At 41.1% G+C, this 18,317-nt stretch overlaps 1 protein-coding gene across 44 annotated transcripts in view; it reads right to left on the bottom strand.

The window, feature by feature from the left end:
* Positions 1 to 18,317, bottom strand: part of ANK3 (ankyrin 3) — a 906,473-nt gene that overhangs the window by 326,796 nt on the left and 561,360 nt on the right. The gene's annotated exons all lie outside the window — the stretch shown is intronic.

Raw genomic sequence — 18,317 nt, 5'->3', positions numbered from 1 at the left:
CTTAAATAATGGACAAACTGCTTAAAAACAAATGCATTCTTGCCAATCATAAACAATCCTTAGAAACATTTCTAGACCTAAAATCTGCAAATCCTACATAGAATAAGGTTTCCCCAGTGAACTACATGGGCATACGATATACAGGTTAGGGTCTAAACAAAACATGATGATTCAATAAAATCCTCCTGTAGCACTCTCTAGTGTGCTAGAAGGGTAATGTATGTTTTTTTGTGAGAGTAGGTACATTTCCAGGCTTGGCTGGCAACCAAGCCTGGGTATGTTTTAATCTGGGTTGGGGTGACTCACAGGCAGCATCACCAAGACCTCCCACTTCTTTCCAGAATGGAAATGGAGGAAGGAGGAGAGGGAAGGTGGAGCTATCTGGGGTGTTCTAAGGAGCCCTGACCAATCCCCAATGTGGATTGGCAAGGGGCAGGCTTCCTTTAATACCTATGGTCAGCCCAGCTAGGGAGAAGTTGTTCACCTGGAAATGGAGTACTAGGCTGACGTGGCCTTTGAGTGAACTCCCCAGGGGGGGTGGGGTGGCCTGGTGCTTGGGTGTGGACAGGACCGTTCTCATGACACATACATAACACAGTGGGAGAGCACTGCCAGGAAAAGTCTCCAGGAGAGGAACAACAGGTCGCAGCCAAGATGGCTGGTGAGTGACACACAGTCGGGAGAGGACTGGGGAGGCATGCCTGAGAGGACTGGCAGAGTGCTGTCTGAGATGGGTACAGAGCCAGAGGAGTGGACTGGGGTGTCACGGGCAGTGGAGAGAGACAGCTGCAGCCATGAGGGCTGGCAGAGCCTGAAGATGTGATACTGGGCTCAGTAGCCATGTGGACAGCTGGCAGTGGGACTATCTACAATTTTTGCTACATTAAAGGGGCCCAGCGGTCCCTGCCTGAAAAGGGCATTCACCTTAGGCCTGGCTGAGTCTGTGTCCGGCCTACAAATAAGTGTTAGCTGGTCCGGAAAGTCTGCAAGTAAGTAATGTTCTGGAGGTGTTGAAGAGAGATTGTCTGCAAGCAAGTCATGTGCTGGAGTGAAGACTGGTGTTGTATATACCAGAGGTGTATATAGTTGGCCCCATGTAATTTTCTGCAATGAGTTAGGCATCTCATATGAATATCCCATCCCCATCCAAGTTTATTTCCCTCAATAAAAATACAATGTTCAAGGACTGGTTTTCTGCCTGAGGGTGAATGAGAACTGCGTGCCTGGCTGGGCAGGGTGAGAGACGGACTACAACACAAAGCAGCTCTTACGGGGATACCGCTACACTCCCTCAATCCAAATCAATTGCAGCACTACCCAAATCTCTGTTAACCCAAGTCCCCATCAGCACTATTCACTCCTCCACTTGATCCCCATCCCCAGCAGACATTGCCTACACTATTCTCTCCCCCCCCCCCCCCAAACTCAGGGTCTACAATGAGCTTCTGTTCTACATTTTCTCCCACTGGTCTATGATCCGCTTCCCCTCTGCCACTAACACCACCAGGCTCCAAAACTAACTCCTCAATGATGGCACAGTTGGTCAAATAACACATGTCCATTAGCAGTTTTATTTGACTGGGCAGTAGCGATTAAGCCTACATAAACCCTCTAATAAACACAAACACAGTTGTTAGTATTTTTAAAAGCTTGTTCCCATAATGAATTCATTTTCATAGCAACCATTTATCTGTACCTTCTGTTCTTTTGTAATGTAAGAATGTATCAGTTACAGGGATGAGACAAACCATTAACACGAACAGGGTTGTTTGCAATGATCAGCTTTTATGTAAAACCTTTATCCCAAAAGAAAAAAAAATGTTTGCTGTAACTGCTTATAAAGTATTAGCTAGAGTTTGACTTCCATTTGTTAGTGTATTTAAATATGCTAGTTCATCTAACACTCCCCTCCCCCTAAACTGACAATGCTGCTGTCCAACATATACATGTGTTACTTACGTGCTCCCTAAACAGCATACCTAAACAAAAAATTTAAAATAAATCGTATCCTTATGGTGACTTGGGCAGACTGCAAGCTAAAATTTAAAATGAGAGGAAACTCTATCTGTCCCCAGGCAAAGGGAAACACTGAGTTTCCCTCAGTAACATACAATGAGGAAGCCCGGCTTCTAGATCTTTAAAACCTAAATGCAGCCAAAAAAGTAGGTCAAAACTACACCATCCATCTATTCACACCTACTGCCATAATCTTTTGGGGCAGCAGGGGTTAACAGGACTAAGAGGCTGTCCCAGGCTCTCATCAAAAGTACCCCCCTCCTTTCCTCCCAGCTTATAGAAGCAGCACAACAGCTTGTTAACAAATATAAAGTAGGGATTATCCCCTAGGGCACTACCTGCCTGGAGTTTGCCTGTGTGGATTTCTTCTGGGTACTCCGGTTTCCTCCAACACTCCAAAAACATGCTGGTTGGTTAACTGCCTAAATTGTCCCTAGTATGTGCATGTATCAATGTGAGTTAGGGATCTTAGATTCTAAGCTCCTTGAGGGCAGGGACTGATGAGAATGCACAATATATATGTGTAAATTGAGGGTGCTTTACAAGGTGTGTCTATTAAATAATGAGACTTTGATCCCACCTAGTAAAAAAAGCAGTCAGAACTGGTTATAACTGCATGTGTGGTGACCTTGAATATGTTTAAACCTGCATGACAAGCAGCAACACTCTATGGTGTTTATTTGATTGTGAGTTGCCATTTAGTTTGGTTGTGTTTTCTGTAGTGTGCCAAAAAAATGCTAAAAGTTAAAGTTGAACGCGTCAATTTGAATTTTTTTGTAAAATTGCACAAAATACCAACAGAATGTTTTCAAACGCTTACTACAGCTTATGGGAATGACGGCCTGTCTCGTGCGAGTGTGTTTGAGTGGCACAAAAAACGTGAGAATGAATTCCCAAAATTTTAATCAGTGCCACGTTTTGAGTCAGTTGATGCTATAAAGAAGAAAACGGCGGATGTATTGAAACACCTGACAGAAATTTATTTTCTCCATGCCTTCGACCAGTAGAAAACAAGACTGCAGCAATGTATTAGTGCAAATGGGGAATTTATTGAAGGGGACAAGCATTAAATTTGTAATACATATAAATAAAAATTTGTTTTTTAATCAGACACACCATGTATAAGTACCTGTACTAAATAAAATAAATACATATTTGGCTGCAAAAGTGGAAATACACTTTAAATAAAGAAAAATGATGACACTGTACCTAATGCTTGAATTTGCAGGGCCCTGGAATGGGTTTTACTGATCAGTGTTGCAATCAGAATAACAGCTTTAAGTGGCGCAGGTGAAGGGAAAGCACCCCAGGGTCAAAAAAGTAGCTTCTGCAATTCTTTATCTTCTATTGCTTTTCAAGCCAACATATAAAAGCTCCTATAAATCCAATTGTGAAGGGATGGATAATGCCTGGTGGTGGTGGGGTTGCGTAGGCAAACCGATCTCCATATTACTACTCAATACACAGCAGTATATTCCTTCAGCAATTGGGAACATCTTTTTAATTATTTAAGTATGCAATTATTACTGAGAAATAGGTCATTAGAATTGACAAGTGTGAGTTGTCAGTATGTTATTTTAGGAGGGCACATCAGCTCTGTCGTCTACTATCGGCATAGCACATACTGTATCAGCAAAGAGTTAACTTCTGCAATGCAGAAAATGCAGAAGTTCTGTAGTGTGCTGTGTGTCTCTTCTAATGTCACTGCTTTTAATGTAAGAGAACATGGTTTAAATCACTGCATGTCATTCCTGTAACCTTTACCCAAGACACCAAAAATAGGATGCACGCATAGAAGCTGGAGGTCTGAGATATGCAGCACTGTAAAAAGAAACACAGCACATTGCCTATACTGAATAAGACAACAGCAATGCTCAGCGTGACTTAAACCCTAGTCAATCCGCTTTCATTCATCTGACCATAACGAATTACTGACACAAATTCAGATGCATTTGCATGAGTATGATACAAAAGTAGGGCATTACGCAGAATACATTTGTAGGTAGACTGTATGACGTAGTACTGCAGCCTTTACCGAGGAGTTATCACACCTATATCCAAAAACAATAATTAAAAAGAAAATTCTAATATTGAACGCCTCACACGTCACCCATTGCCATCTACTGCACATCCTGTTTTTTTTATTTTTTTTTGCTAGCCTTGCATTTTATCGTAGTTTCCTATAAATAAAGTCAGATGTTCATTCGCTATTGTCATAGCAACTGCTATTAATGTCAAATGGTTTGTTAGGAATAGAACAGCTGTAACAAAGATAGGAAAGGAGACCCTTAAAGTTACTCAGCAAAAAAACAAAAACAAAAAAAAAACAATGCAGCGTAGAAAAGAACATTACCATTTTGTTTTATATAATTATTGTCATATTTCTTGAGTTGGATATTTGTGAAGCTGGCTCAGAATGGGCATAATCTGAGTTAGTAAACATCTGTCTTATTTGGATCTCTTGAAATGCAGGTCCAACCCCGATATAGGTCATAAAAATAATTTCAATTTCAACCCCTATTGTTATGAACACTAAAGAGTTTTGTCATTGTACATAGCACATTTTAACCTATACAGTATACGATTGCTGTTCATGAAAACAACGTACTGTAAGGCCAGGCTAAGCTGTAGAAAGCAAGGATTGTCTTAATGACTACGCTGATATGCACCAACAAATGACAGTCCTCTAAATTGTATATCATACATTTAATTTATACAGTGCCAACACAATTTCACAGAACTTAAAATAGAACCCACCACAGTCCCTAAAGGAGCTTGCAAAGCAATGCCTCTATCACACCGACACATACAGTATACAATATATTCTAAAGATTATTGTTCTTGTAATCTTGTAGCATATTTGAGGGGTAGAGGGGAAAACACAAATGCAGGTAGTGTCCTTAGCAGACAAAGTTAGGATACAATCTTTGTAGGGTGGTGGTCCTCAAAGGTATATATGGCATTTAAAAAGATGAAGGATTGCAAAAAAGGATATATTTTACAGTGGGAGAGGTTGCGACTGAACAAGTTGCCTGGTACAGGCAACCTTCCAAGTTTAGAGAATACCTCTGTCTCCACCCAGGGAAAAAAGGTAGGTCATTCCAAATGGTTCAGGGAACCTGATCTTAGGTCCTCATGGGTTTTTACCAAAGTGCGGTAGACTGGGATGTAGAAAAAAAAAAATCCCATTGACTGTTCAAATGGCAGAGGCGCCTGTAGTGATGGAAATGGGTTGAAGCAGTAGTTTTTCAATCGGACATCGTATTTGTTTCTTAACGCCAACGACATGCTTTGTAGCTAAAATATGCCACATCATCAGTTTAGTAGTGTTCACATGAAAATTTTGTATAGGGTGCTCTAGGTGCATTGTGTTTAAGGTGTGTTTACATTGAACTCTATCTATATAACAAGCGTTTTGATGTTAGCGCATTAAAGATGTATGAGCAGGATTTTTTTAATGCACCATACCAAAAGTACCCTGGTGTGAACAGGGTTTTAGAATCACATAACCTACTGTTTCCTTCTACGCACTTCCTACAGTCAACTGGCTAGTCTTAATATCATACTAACGTGTAGGGTTATTGTATCCATACAAGGCACACTAAGGCTTGGATTGAAGGGGCAAATAGGGCTATTTTCCTGTTTTATGTCACCACACGGGACTAATGAATAGAAGGATGGGGCAAACTGTAATTGAGTTCTACAAGAAGTCGAGTAGGTAAAATATGAGTTCATAGAACAACTAATAGCCAACAACTAATAGTCAACTAACAAGGATCTACAAACTATGTAGGTATAACAATCAGGACCTAGCTGCATTGCACAGACAGGCCAGTACTCTGGAATCTTTAAGGGCTCCTACACACAGGTGCACTGAGCCTGTGCTACATAAATTCTGGCACCTTACCCCTGCCTGGTAAGCCCAGTTGCTGCATACTGCCACCCATAGGTATGAAGCTCTAATGAGCAAGGCACTCTGATTCCTCTTGTACCAAAATTGTAATGTAACTGTATTGTCTGTCTTCATTTTGTTAAACGATGCACAAACTGATGGCACTATATAAATCCTGTATAATACAAAATAATAATAATGAATGGCTGTGTATGGCTGTATTCGGGTATACGCCAGTACCCATGAAAATATTTGTATATCATACAGGCGTATGACTTGGATAGACAATTTTCTACTCTTGGAATACTCCTGTACGTCATACAAGTGTTTACATGTATACTGCCAGAGCCCTTATATACAGAAATGTGTTACTGATTGTTCACAATGCCCTTTGTTGGCTAGGCAGAGATCAAGGCCTGGGTGCAGGGGAGGTTAGCTATGCACAAACCAGGCCTGGGTGAGGAGGATGTTGAGAGGAGCCAGAAGTGAGAAACCATCTCTCCTTTCTCTTGTTTCATGGTCTGTACAGTTGAGAACTAATCCAGCATTCAACATACACTGTATGCTGCCGCCATTAGCATATCCTCGCATCACCATATAATAACATGACACAAATAAAGCTTGTAAATAAGATGTAATCATTGGGTATACTTAGGGCAGTCTTGATGTCAAAATAGAGCCATGGGTATGTCTTTGCACTAAATTGGTAAGTAAAAAGGAGATTGTAAAATTAGATATTAGCATGCTTAGCAAGCTTAAACAGCATTCTCTCACTCATGTGTGACATTATATTAGTGGGCCATGGACAATTATACTTTCAAATAAGAAGTCTTTTTTTAAAATGCGTATAAGTTAAACTACTTTTAAATTACCAGTAGCACAAAAGCCCACATAAAACTAAAAAGAGCATTACACAATGAACTTAATAGAAAAAGGAAGGATCACATTATGTTGGTCAAAATTTGGTCCAGAAACCAAACATCAAAACACAGGAATGTGCCCAAATATCAGGGACATCAATTGAGAACTATGTTACGGTCTCCCCAACTAGGCAAATACTATTTAAAATATGTTTTTTATAGATTGATAAAAGCAGTAAAGCACATGGAAAAATAAAATATTCCTCTCCAAGGCTAAAGAAGAAACAAGTGAGTTGATGTTTTGCCGATTTTTTTGGCTTGCAATTTGCTGCTGCAGTTGTTTTTTGGATTCTCTTTAATTTAGCTCATCATGTGAATCAATGTTTTATGAGAGCATTAACTGTGATTGTATCACCAGAACCACTGAACTGTGAAAGAATGATTAGAGCACACAAAAGGACAACTATGCATGAATACTACCCATTTCACATCACTCTCTGCAAAGGCTTGAAACATTCCTGGGTTTTAAAAAGGGAGTTATCTAAATTTAAATGGGGAAGATAATTTAAAAAAAGAGTTCTATCAAGGAGCAAAACATAAAAGAATGTGATGCTTCTGGTGGAAGCTGCCATCCTTTGACTCTTAGATTTTTCTGCTTCCCAGTGCATTTTCCACTATTTGATGCATAGTGCTGCTCAGCAGTCAGACTTCCATTTCAGGTTTCTCCTTATTTAAAGCCCGGCTGAACCTTCAGTTAAAATTAGCTAAATTCATTCCAGGTACATCAAAACAAATGGTGTTCAATGCTTTAAAGTTTGCTTTCTTTTGAAACAGCCACAGAGTAAAAAAGACTGCTCACTGCCAGCAGCTACAGAGTGGGACCGTTGACTGAAGTGGTGGTCTTATTGCAGAGGACCAATAGTGCCCCTACTGGGTCAGACCTATAGCTCTGCAAATAACAAAGCTTACATTACCCAATGAGTGGAGAGCTATTGACTCATCAGAGGGTGTGTAACTGCAACAAGATCACTACTTCCCATTCTGCAGCATGCAGATAGTGGGCAGGATTTTCTGACCAGGCTGTGATTGCTTTGTAAAGAAAACAAATTGTTAGGGTGGATTCACACTTATGCAGTTTTAGTGCATTTTGCAGATTTGCACTGCAGTCCATTTAACATGGCTTCCTATGGAACATGTTCTGTAGTGCAAATCTGCAAAATGCAAAAAGCACTAAAAATGCATAGGTGTGAATCCAGCCTAAGACCTCATTCACAGGTGCATGAGGTTAAAGTGGAGTTCGACCCATTTAAGGCTGGATTCACAGTGCATTTTTTGTGCATTTTGCAGATTTGCACTACAGAACATGTTCCATAGGAAACAATGTTAAATGAACCGTAGTGCAAATCTACAAAATGCAAAAAGCACTAAAACTGCATTAAAAGCCCGTAAAGAAATGCCAGCCGGCTGGCAAACACCCGTCCTAGGCAGCGATGATGTCAGCATGCCACCCTCCCAATATTAATACTTCTACAAATGTAAGTACAATATTTTTGCTTATAAAATAAACTGTGTTTTATGGACTTACACTATGGTGAGTTTTCCTTTTTTATTGGGATCGTGATTGCTGCTTACTCGTCGGCCCTTTGAGTTTGGATCGTTTGGCTTGTCCTCATTTTAACCACAGCTGATTCCTGCCATGGATGTCTGGAGATTGATTTGACGCCACAGATTTAATACTACAGTCCCTGTATCGCTTACCCTCTGGTAAGCGCATATGTTGTGTGGTGGAGGTTCACAAGCACTGGTATTTCTGTTGCACAGAAGAATTTGATTAAGTCACCATTTTCACTTCATTCAGTGGACTTATGATATAATTATTTTATTTATTTTATTTTAGGATTTATTATTGTTATCACATATTTATCACATATAACACATTTATTTAATCACATTTTCATTCATGAGTATGATTTTATATTTATTATGGTGTCATTTATTGTCATATACTATTACATTATTTTAGCTTAACTTTATGCGCAGCTATATTCTATGTTTTGGTTATGATGTTTGTAGATATCTTACAAATTGGAGCTGCAGCTATATATTTAGTGATTTATTTATTTAGCTTTTAGCGTGGTATCTAACCCTTTTTTTCACCTAAACTAACAGGCTTCACCTAAACTAACCCAAGAGGTCCATGGTAAATCTAGATGAGCTGCAGAGATTCACAGCTCAGGTGGGAGAATCAGTCCACAGACAACTATTAGTAGTGCACAAATCTGGCCTTTATGGAAGAGTGGCAAGAAGAAAACCATTGTTGAAAAAAAGCCATAAGAAGTCCGTTTGCAGTTTGTGGGAAGCCATGTGGGGGGACACAGCAAACACGTTGAAGAAGGTGCTCTGGTCAGATGAGACCAACATTGAACTTTTTGGCCTAAAAAAAACAAATGCTATGTGCGGCCGAAAACTAACACTGCATCCTAAACACAGCATCCCCACCATGAGACATGGTGGTGACAGTGTCATGTGTTTGGGAATGCTTTTCTTCAGCAGGGACAGGGAAGCCGGTCAGAACTGATGGGAAGATGGATAGAGCCAAATACAGGACAATCTTAGAAGAAAACCTGTTAAAGTCTGCAAAGGACTTGAGACTGGGGCTGTGGTTCAACTTCCAGCAGGACAACAGGCCTAAACATACAGCTAGATAAACAATGGAATGGTTTAGATCAAAGCATATTTATTCATGTGTTATGCCACGTACACACGACCGGACTTTCTGACAGCAAAGGTCCAACGGGAACGAGTCCGTCGGACAATTCGATCTTGTGTGGGCTCCATCGGACCTTTGCTTGCCAAAAATCCGGCGGACTTTAGAAATAGAATATACATTTTTCCACCGGAACTCCGCCGGACCTAGAAATCCGTTCGTGTGTATGCTTGTCCGACGGACAAAAAAACGACGCTAGGGCAGCTATTGGCTACTGGCTATGAACTTCCTTATTCGAGTACAGTCGTACGTCATCACGCTCGAATCCGTCGGACTTTGGTGTGATTGTGTGTGGCCAAGTCCGTTCATTCGGAATGTCAGTCGGAAATCCGCCGAAAGTCCGTCGGAAAGACCGTCGGACCTAGTTCCTCGAAAAGTCCGGTCATGTGTACGCGGCATTAGAATGGCCCAGTCAAAGGCCACACCTAAATCCAATCAAGAATCTGTAGCAAGACTTGAAAATTTCTGTTCACAGACGCTCTCCATCCAATCTGACAGAGCTTGAGCTATTTTACAAAGAAGAATGGACAAAAATGTCACTCTCCTAGATGTACAAAGCTGGTAGAGCTATCCCCAAAAAGACTTGCAGCTGTAATTGTAGTGAAAGGTGGTTCTACAAAGTATCGACTCAGGGGGGCTGAATACAAATGCACGCTACGCTTTTCACATATTTATTTGTAAAAAGAACTCGGAAAACTATTTATCATCTTCCACTTCACAATTATGTGCCACTTTGTGTTGGTCTATCACATAAAATCCTGCTAAAATACATTTACCGTATTTATCGGCGTATAACACACACCTTTTTCCCCTTAAAGTCAGAGGAAAATTACAGGTGCGTGTTATATGCCGATCCCCCTCCGTTGCGAGCCTCTGGGCAGCTTTCAGCCACCTTTGGCCCTTCTTGGCGGCTTTCAGCTGCCTTCAGCCATTCTTGGCAGCTTTCGCCCACCTTCGGCCGTTCTCAGCGGCCGAGTGCGGCTGAAAGCTGCCGAGAACGGCCGAAGGCAGGCAAAAGCTGCCGAGAACGGCCGAAGGCGGGCAAAAGCTGGCAAGAATGGCCGAAGGCGGACGAAAGCTGGCAAGAACGGCCGAAGGTGGCCAAAAGCTGCTGAGAACGGCAGAAGGCAGCCGAAAGCCGCCGAGAACTACCGAGCGCCAATGAGATACACAGGACATCCAGCTCTGTATCTCAGCAGCGCCATTTTTAAAAGGCAAAGCTGCAAAAAAAAACTGACAAGACTGCAAATGATGGACAAGGCTGCATGACAAGGCTGAAAATGATGCACAAGGCTATAATGATGGACAAGGCTTCAGATGGACACTGATAAGGCTGCATTGATGGGCATTTAAATGTAAGTTGTTTTTCCTTAAACTTCCCTCCTAAAAGTTTTTTTCCTTAAAATTCCTTCCTAAACTTGGGGTGCGTGTTTTACGCCGATAAATACGGTACATTTTTTGGTTATCACATGACAAAATGTGGGAAATTTCCAGGGATATGAATAATTTTTCAAGGCACTGTATATAACCACAGTAGTTGCAATGATATGTACACTTTTACTAACACATATCAAAGTTGCAAAATTGTGTTCAAGCATTAACATATGTTTTACCCTCCATCACAAAGAGGTTAAAGTACATGTAAAACCTAACTGGGAGACATTTGGTTTGCTAAAGTACTGTTTTCATCTCTTTTCATTTTTGTTGCAATCAGCCTCATTGCAGCCACCTCCTGTCTACAAATATTTGTTCCAGTGTTGTCTGCATGGCATTTCCCAGAGCGTGATTTTTTTGTATGGTGACAACAGGGAACCATGACCGTGTAATATGTGCCAGCAAGGACATTTTTGCCTCCATTCAGAGAATATGTGACAAGGTGACAATGCAGGTGCACAACTCTAATACAGGAACTGAGTGTTGTCACCCTATAACAGGAAGTGTTTGAACAAGAACATTCATGAGAGGATCACTAGGTATTCTGCAGAGTTAAAAAACATTGAAAATTACTTTTGAAGCTATTTTAAAGAATTAAATGTACACAGTCCCAGCTTATGGATAAAACGGCAAGAAATACTGACTAATCTTTCACTTTTATAATAGCACATTATGCCTTTACTTTGCAGGTAAGAAAAAAAAAGCAGTTTACTTCCTCTTTAATCACCTTACCCCCGGAAGGATTTACCCACTTCCTGACCAGGCCATTTTTTGTGATACAGTACTGCGTCCTTTTAACTGACAATTGCGACATTGTACACAAACAAAATTTATGTCCTTTTTTTCCCCACAAATAGAGCTTTCTTTTGGTGATATTTGATCATCTCTGTGGTTTTTATTTTTTGCGCTATAAATAAAAAAAAGACAATTTTGAAGGAAAAAAACAACAATATTTTTTACTTTTTGCTATATTAAATATCAAAAATAAATAAATAAAACAAATTTCTTCATCAGTTTAGGCCAATATGTATTCTTCTACACAATTTTGGTAAAAAAAAATCGCTAGAAGCTTATACTGATTGGTTTGCGCAAAAGTTATAGCGTCTACAAAACAGGGGATATATTTATGGCATTTTTTTTCAGAATTTTTTTTTTTAATAGTAATGGCGTTGATCAGCAATTTTTAGCGGGACTGCAACATTGCGGCGGACAGATCGGAAACTTTTTGGGGACCACTGACATTTATACAGAGATCAGTGCTATAAAAATGCACTGATTACTGTGTAAATGTCACTGGCAGAGAAGGGGTTAATATTAGGTGGTGATCAAAGGGTTAAACGCGTTCCCTGGGAGGTGTTTCTAACTGTGGGGAGATGGGACTGACAGGAGGAGGAGAGAGATCGTTGTTCCTGATCACAAGGAACAGCAGGACTCTCTCTCCTCCCCTGTCAGAATGGGGATCTGTCTGTTTACATTGACAGATACCTGTTCTGGCACTCTGTGGAGCGATTGCGGATGGCCGGCGGACATCGCAGTTGTGGGTGTGAGCCTCCCACAGCTCTCAAAGCGGCTGATGTACACCTATGGTGGTTAGCACATCCGTGCCAACCTGCCTGCCCTGATTTTGAGGGACTGTCCCTGATTCAGAACAATGTGCCTCTGTCCCTCTTTCATCCTCATTTGTCCCTCCTTTTGGTCTGATCTATATAGTTGTATACAAAATGCATTTCTTATCTTTCAAAAAGCGTTTCCCAGCGCTAAACCTTTCATCCAAATTCTAAATTGCTGCATTTGTAAATTTTAAAATCCAATATAAAGGAATAGCAGAGGTAAAAATAGTACTTGTGGGTTTAACTAATCTTTTATTTATAATTCTCCTTTAAGTGGGTGTGGCAAGGGGTGTGTCCTATGCCTGCATACTTTTGCTAATAGGCGTCCCTCGTTCCCAAAAGGTTGCATGGTATGGGTATAGTACTACTATTTTTATGGGAAAATTAATATTATTGCCACAATTATATCACACGTGTATGTAAAACCCTAACAGAGAACCTCTTTTTATTTCATCCCTTTTTCTCCTTTAAATATACCACCAAAAGTGTTGTCTTCTATCTGTTTGAAAAGTGCAAAAAACACCTGCTGATTTTGTTGGAAATCTTGTGAACTTTGGACTACAGAACCACTCCTCTCTATGTTAAAGAGGTAAGGGGTGGGGTTCCATAGCCTTATCTTGTTTTGTTGTATTGATAAATAAGGGCGAGTGATTGTTGTCATCCTAGGTGTGGAAGTGTGCTGCTAGCAGAATCACCAGGTGAATATACAGGAGAAAAGCTTGAAAAAAAAACAAAAAAAACAAATGCAGCCACTACATCTAAGGACTGGTAAGCTTCAATACATAAAATCTAGTTTAACAGTGCCAGACCTTAAAGTGTCACTAAACCCACATATTAAAAAAAATATATAAAAAATGGTGTATTACAAGCTGTTCATACTCACTCGTTTTCTATATTCTGCATAAAACCTGGTTGATCCTGCTGCTTTCTATCTCCACCTTCTGTTCTGGTCTCCAATTCAGCTAGGTATTTTGCAGCATCGGTGGCAACTCTGCACATGCTCAGTTTTCAGTGAGTTTCTATGCCGAGTATTTCCTCCCTATCACATCTGAGCAGCCCATGTGACTATAGAGTCACACATGTGGGCGTATACACAGCCCACTCCCTCCCTCCTCCTCCACGCCCACTAACCAGCTAAATAAAGGAAGGATATTACACGCAGATTGATGGAGGCTTTACCTCCCTCTTATTCTAAGACACAGGGTAGAAGGGAGGACACAGCCTGTGACTGTCAGAAATCCAGCCACACCATATTTCCACAAAATAATAAAGGTTTGATTTCAAATCTATACTTGTATGCCAATTTAAACAGTTTATTGATATTTATTTATTTTAAGGCCCCTTTCACACGGGGCGGATTGCTCCGTTGTCCCCGCTGAGCCGGCGGCGGACAGGGCAGTCTCCGCACACTGTGCAGGGACCGGCCTGTCAGATCTATGCTCTCCTCTATGGGGATCGGATGAGCACGGACCGTCTGTCCGTGTTAATCTGATCCGCTCTGCAGACGGATAGAAAAATAGGATTTTCCTCCGTCTGCAGAATCGGACAGTAGCGGAAGCGGACAATAGCGGGTGTCTGCGGATGTTCATCCGCAGATACCCGCTATCCCATAGGGATGCATGTATGTCCGTAAACGGATGGATGAAATACGGACATACTGTCCGCATGCGTGAAAGGGGCCTTACTCTGTATTCCAAAGGCTGATTTTTTTTTGTTTTTTTAAACACTTGACCAGCAGCAGAGTACTAGAAGCTCTTAGGCTCGGTTCACACAGGGGCGACTTGTCCAGGCGACTTCGCCGCCTGACAAGTCGCGCTCCGTTCTGTACTATGGAACCGTTCTAATAGGAGCGACTCAAGTCACTCCGACTTAGAAAAAAGGTTCCTGTACTACTTTTGCGGCGACTTCGGGCGACTTGCATTGACTTCTATACAGAAGTCGTTTTGCAAGTCGCCGCTGATCGTGTGCACGTCGCGGCGCTGCAAGTCGTGCCGCCCACTGTGTGAACCGAGCCTTACTGATTATGATTCCCTGCAGGCAGGCTGGGAAAAACACTGGGTCATGTGACAGCTGTATATTGATTAGAAAAAATGTACTTTAATTATTTATTTATTTTTTATTAAAATAATTACAGTGCCATCATCCACATACAGAAATAGAAGAGACGATGTAAATTAAAGAGTATGTGTTTAGTATCACTTTAAATATGGTAAAACTACAGACCAGTACTTGAAATTCTCCTTTTAAAAAAAGCCACCCATGAGAATTACACTTCTAGATGTACAAACATTTAAATACATACGCAAGCTGTCTGCAGTTGGCAAGGTGGTTTGTCATCCCCAAAGTTTAAACAGGAGCTCCTTAGTAAATCAATATCAACCAAATCCATCCACAGATGCACTAGTGGCATGTATCCAGCAAGTACATCTGGTGAGTTTGTGCGAGTTGCTCTGACATAGAACTGCCAAATATAGAATTATCCGCATCACTGGCGTCACATGCCGCACCATGGTCAAGTACGATCAGAAGGATGGAGCACCACTGACCTGATTTACATTGTGGATTTTTAAAGTGTCTTATTTTCGAAATGTGCAGATTCTATATATTAGCAATATGTTTCCTTGTACTAATTATGTGTAAACCAATTTGACATGAACATATGTCAGATCATTCATGGTTAAAGCATTGCTTGCCCTGCAGTCTACATGCAGTAAGAATGAAGTCATTGCAGTATCGTCAATGTCATGGAGCCTCCAGCACTGAATTCACGGTCATATAAGCTGAACGTCGCCTTACGGGAAAAGGTGATCTGGGGCAGAAGGCTGACCACTATGTGCACAGAAGAAAGCCCCAGCATTGTAAATACAGTACAAGACACATTTGGAGAAAACACGTAAATGTTATCTGCAGCTTTGCAGTTGTAGCAATCTTAGCAAATTAGTATGCTTATCCAGTGTGGAAAAAAAAAATAGCCATAATAATGTCAAGTAACCAACAGCAAGCACAATAAATCCATCATTCACTGATCTGACTTGAGCAAGCTGAAATCTGGTTGGCTGCTAAAAGTCTTTGTGCTTTGAACATTTTCAGCGCTTTTTGCATTGATGTGATGAGCACAGTACAATTTATCATTTTGCAGTAGACGTACCATCACAAAGTGACAGATCCTCAGCCTGCTGATGTTTGTAAACAGACCAATCAGACATCCCTGAGTGATGTCATTGATTGCTGCAACAGCCAATCACAGTGGTCACATCAGGAACTCTGCTTCCCATCTTTCAGAGGTCTGATGGGGAAAAGCACTAAGGAGTTAATAAAAGACTTTTCACAGTGTTGGTGTTTTCATTTACAGCATGGTTTACTTTTTGTTGGTAAAGAATACTATGTATTCTATACTCATTCACCAGGGAGTGGAGACAAATATCTGATGGCTCCCTCACCACTGCGGACAAGGTGCCTTAAAGCGGTAGTAAACTCCAGTTTTGAACTTGTACCTACAGGTAGCCCTATAATAATGTGCAGTGTTTAGGAGATATTCGCACTGGATGCAGCCGGTGATTTCACTGATACATGCATTCTGAAAGATCGGCATACCTGTGCTGTCCCTTTAGTGCTCTGTACTGTAAACCGAGACTCGTGCAAGCGCAGGAGTTACGTCATCTCGGCTTAGCCATTCACAGGACTGGAGCCGGGGAACCTCGAAGGAAAATCGGAGGGAGGATAGAAGCCCTGTTGGCAGTGACAGGGCACTGCTGGAGGGCTTTGTTCTAAAGTAAGCGGTTCATAATGTGCTAGTATGTGATGCATACTAGCACATTATACTGATTTAAAATACGGGAGATACTTAACCCCCCACACCCACTTTGTAGTGTACTCTCTCAATGTTAACGACATGTTGCCTGGCCTGGTTCAGGAGGGACTGCACACACATTTAGCCATTCTTTTCCTGGCCACGCAGGCTGCATGCTTGGATAAGTATACTTTATGAAAATTTAGGGCAGGGACGTGCAGTCAGGGGAGGCAAGTGAGGCCAAGCCCCACCTGCCATGAACATAAAAAAAAAGATTGAGATTTGATGGTCCAAATGGAGGGGGGGGGGGGGGATAGATGGCCCACCACTGGTCAACATTTGGGGCTCCTAGGACCTATGGTTCCGGAGATATGAGGCTCCATGTGCAGCCTGCCAAAAGCTACAGAGTGGCCGGTTTAAATAGAAGCTGGCACACTCTGCTTGCAGCAGACTGAGAGGATGAGCTCACAGTGCCTCTCACTTCTTGTCAGAGGCACTGAGCTCAATGGACAGCTTGGAGTCTTGGACCAATGGTAAAGCACCATTGGTCCCAGCTTTCCAATACAAATGCTGCAGTGAAGGCACGCCTCTCATTGAATTGTCATAGAAGGCGGGCATGTGTCTAAAAGATCTAAGAATCTATTTACTGTGAAATTACTGAAGATACAGTATAACTTCAGTAATTTATCCGTTAAGCCACCTGCTTGAGTACAGTTTTTGAAAATATAGTAAACTACCTTAAAAACAATATATAATAATCATTTGTATATTACTTATTAGTTACTTATGGTAATTAACCCCTTGCCACCCAGGCAAATTCTGACACTTCTCTCCTACATGTAAAAATCGTAATTGTTTTGCTAGAAAATTACTCAGAACCTTCAAACATTATATATATCATTTTAGCAGACACCCTAGGGAATAAAATTGTGGTCATTGCAACTTTTTATGTTACAAAGTATTTGAGCGTGGTGTAGATTTATTTTTTAATCTAAACGTATGTTAAAGGATCGATCCATTCAAGTACCTAATGTAATTTTTCTATGTATTTATGTGCACCTTGAAAATGTTGAGTATTATCATGAATGATTTGCAAATTGTTTTGCAAAGTATGTAAGATTTTTTAAAATTTAATAAAAACAATTTAAAACAAGGTATTTGAGCTGTTTTTCAAACACATTTTTTTGGGAAAGAAATTGTTTCATGAATACAAAAAAAACCCCACTAAAGTTAGCCCGATTTTTTGTATACTATGAAAGATGATGTTACGCCGATTAAATAGATACCTAACATGTCACGCTTTAAAATTGTGCACACTTGTGGAATGGCGGCAAACTTCAGTACTTAAAAATAATCATAGGCAACGCTTTAAATTTTACAGGTTAACATGTTTACAGTTACAGAGGAGGTCTAGTGCTAGAATTATTGCTCTTGCTCTTAGCCCTTGTACACACGGTCGGACATTCCGACAACATAATCCGTCGGATTTTGTCAGACGGATTGTGTCCGAAACTTGTGTTGCATACACATGGTCGGACAAAGTTGTCGAAAAATCCGATCGTACGTAACGTGACAGCGTTATTTCGTTACGACGGGACTACGTTCAAGCTAGTAGCCAATAGCTTTGGTCTAGGAATTTGATCTGAGCATGCGTGGCACTTTGTCCGATCGTAATTCTCTACACACAATCGGATCATGTTGTCGGAAAGTTTTATAGCCCAGCTCTAAAACTTTGTCCGTTGGATATTCCGACGGAAACAGTCCGAAGGAGCCCACACACAGTCGGATTATCCGACAACATGGTCCGATCGGACATTTTCTGTCGGAATGTCCGACCGTGTGTACAAGGGCTAACAGTATGTAACTTGTGTGTATCTGGCTCTGATACTAGCCAGTGCCTCACCAGCCACTGACCTCACCACATGTCCCTGATTTAGGGGGATCCCAT

Source organism: Lithobates pipiens, unplaced genomic scaffold (assembly GCF_037356315.1).
Source record: "Lithobates pipiens isolate NorthernLeopardFrog02 unplaced genomic scaffold, aLitPip1_a1.2 Scaffold_25, whole genome shotgun sequence".
Lineage (NCBI taxonomy): Eukaryota > Metazoa > Chordata > Amphibia > Anura > Ranidae > Lithobates > Lithobates pipiens.
The sequence above is the reverse complement of the archived record's forward strand: the minus strand, read 5'-3'. Positions and strand labels throughout refer to the sequence as shown.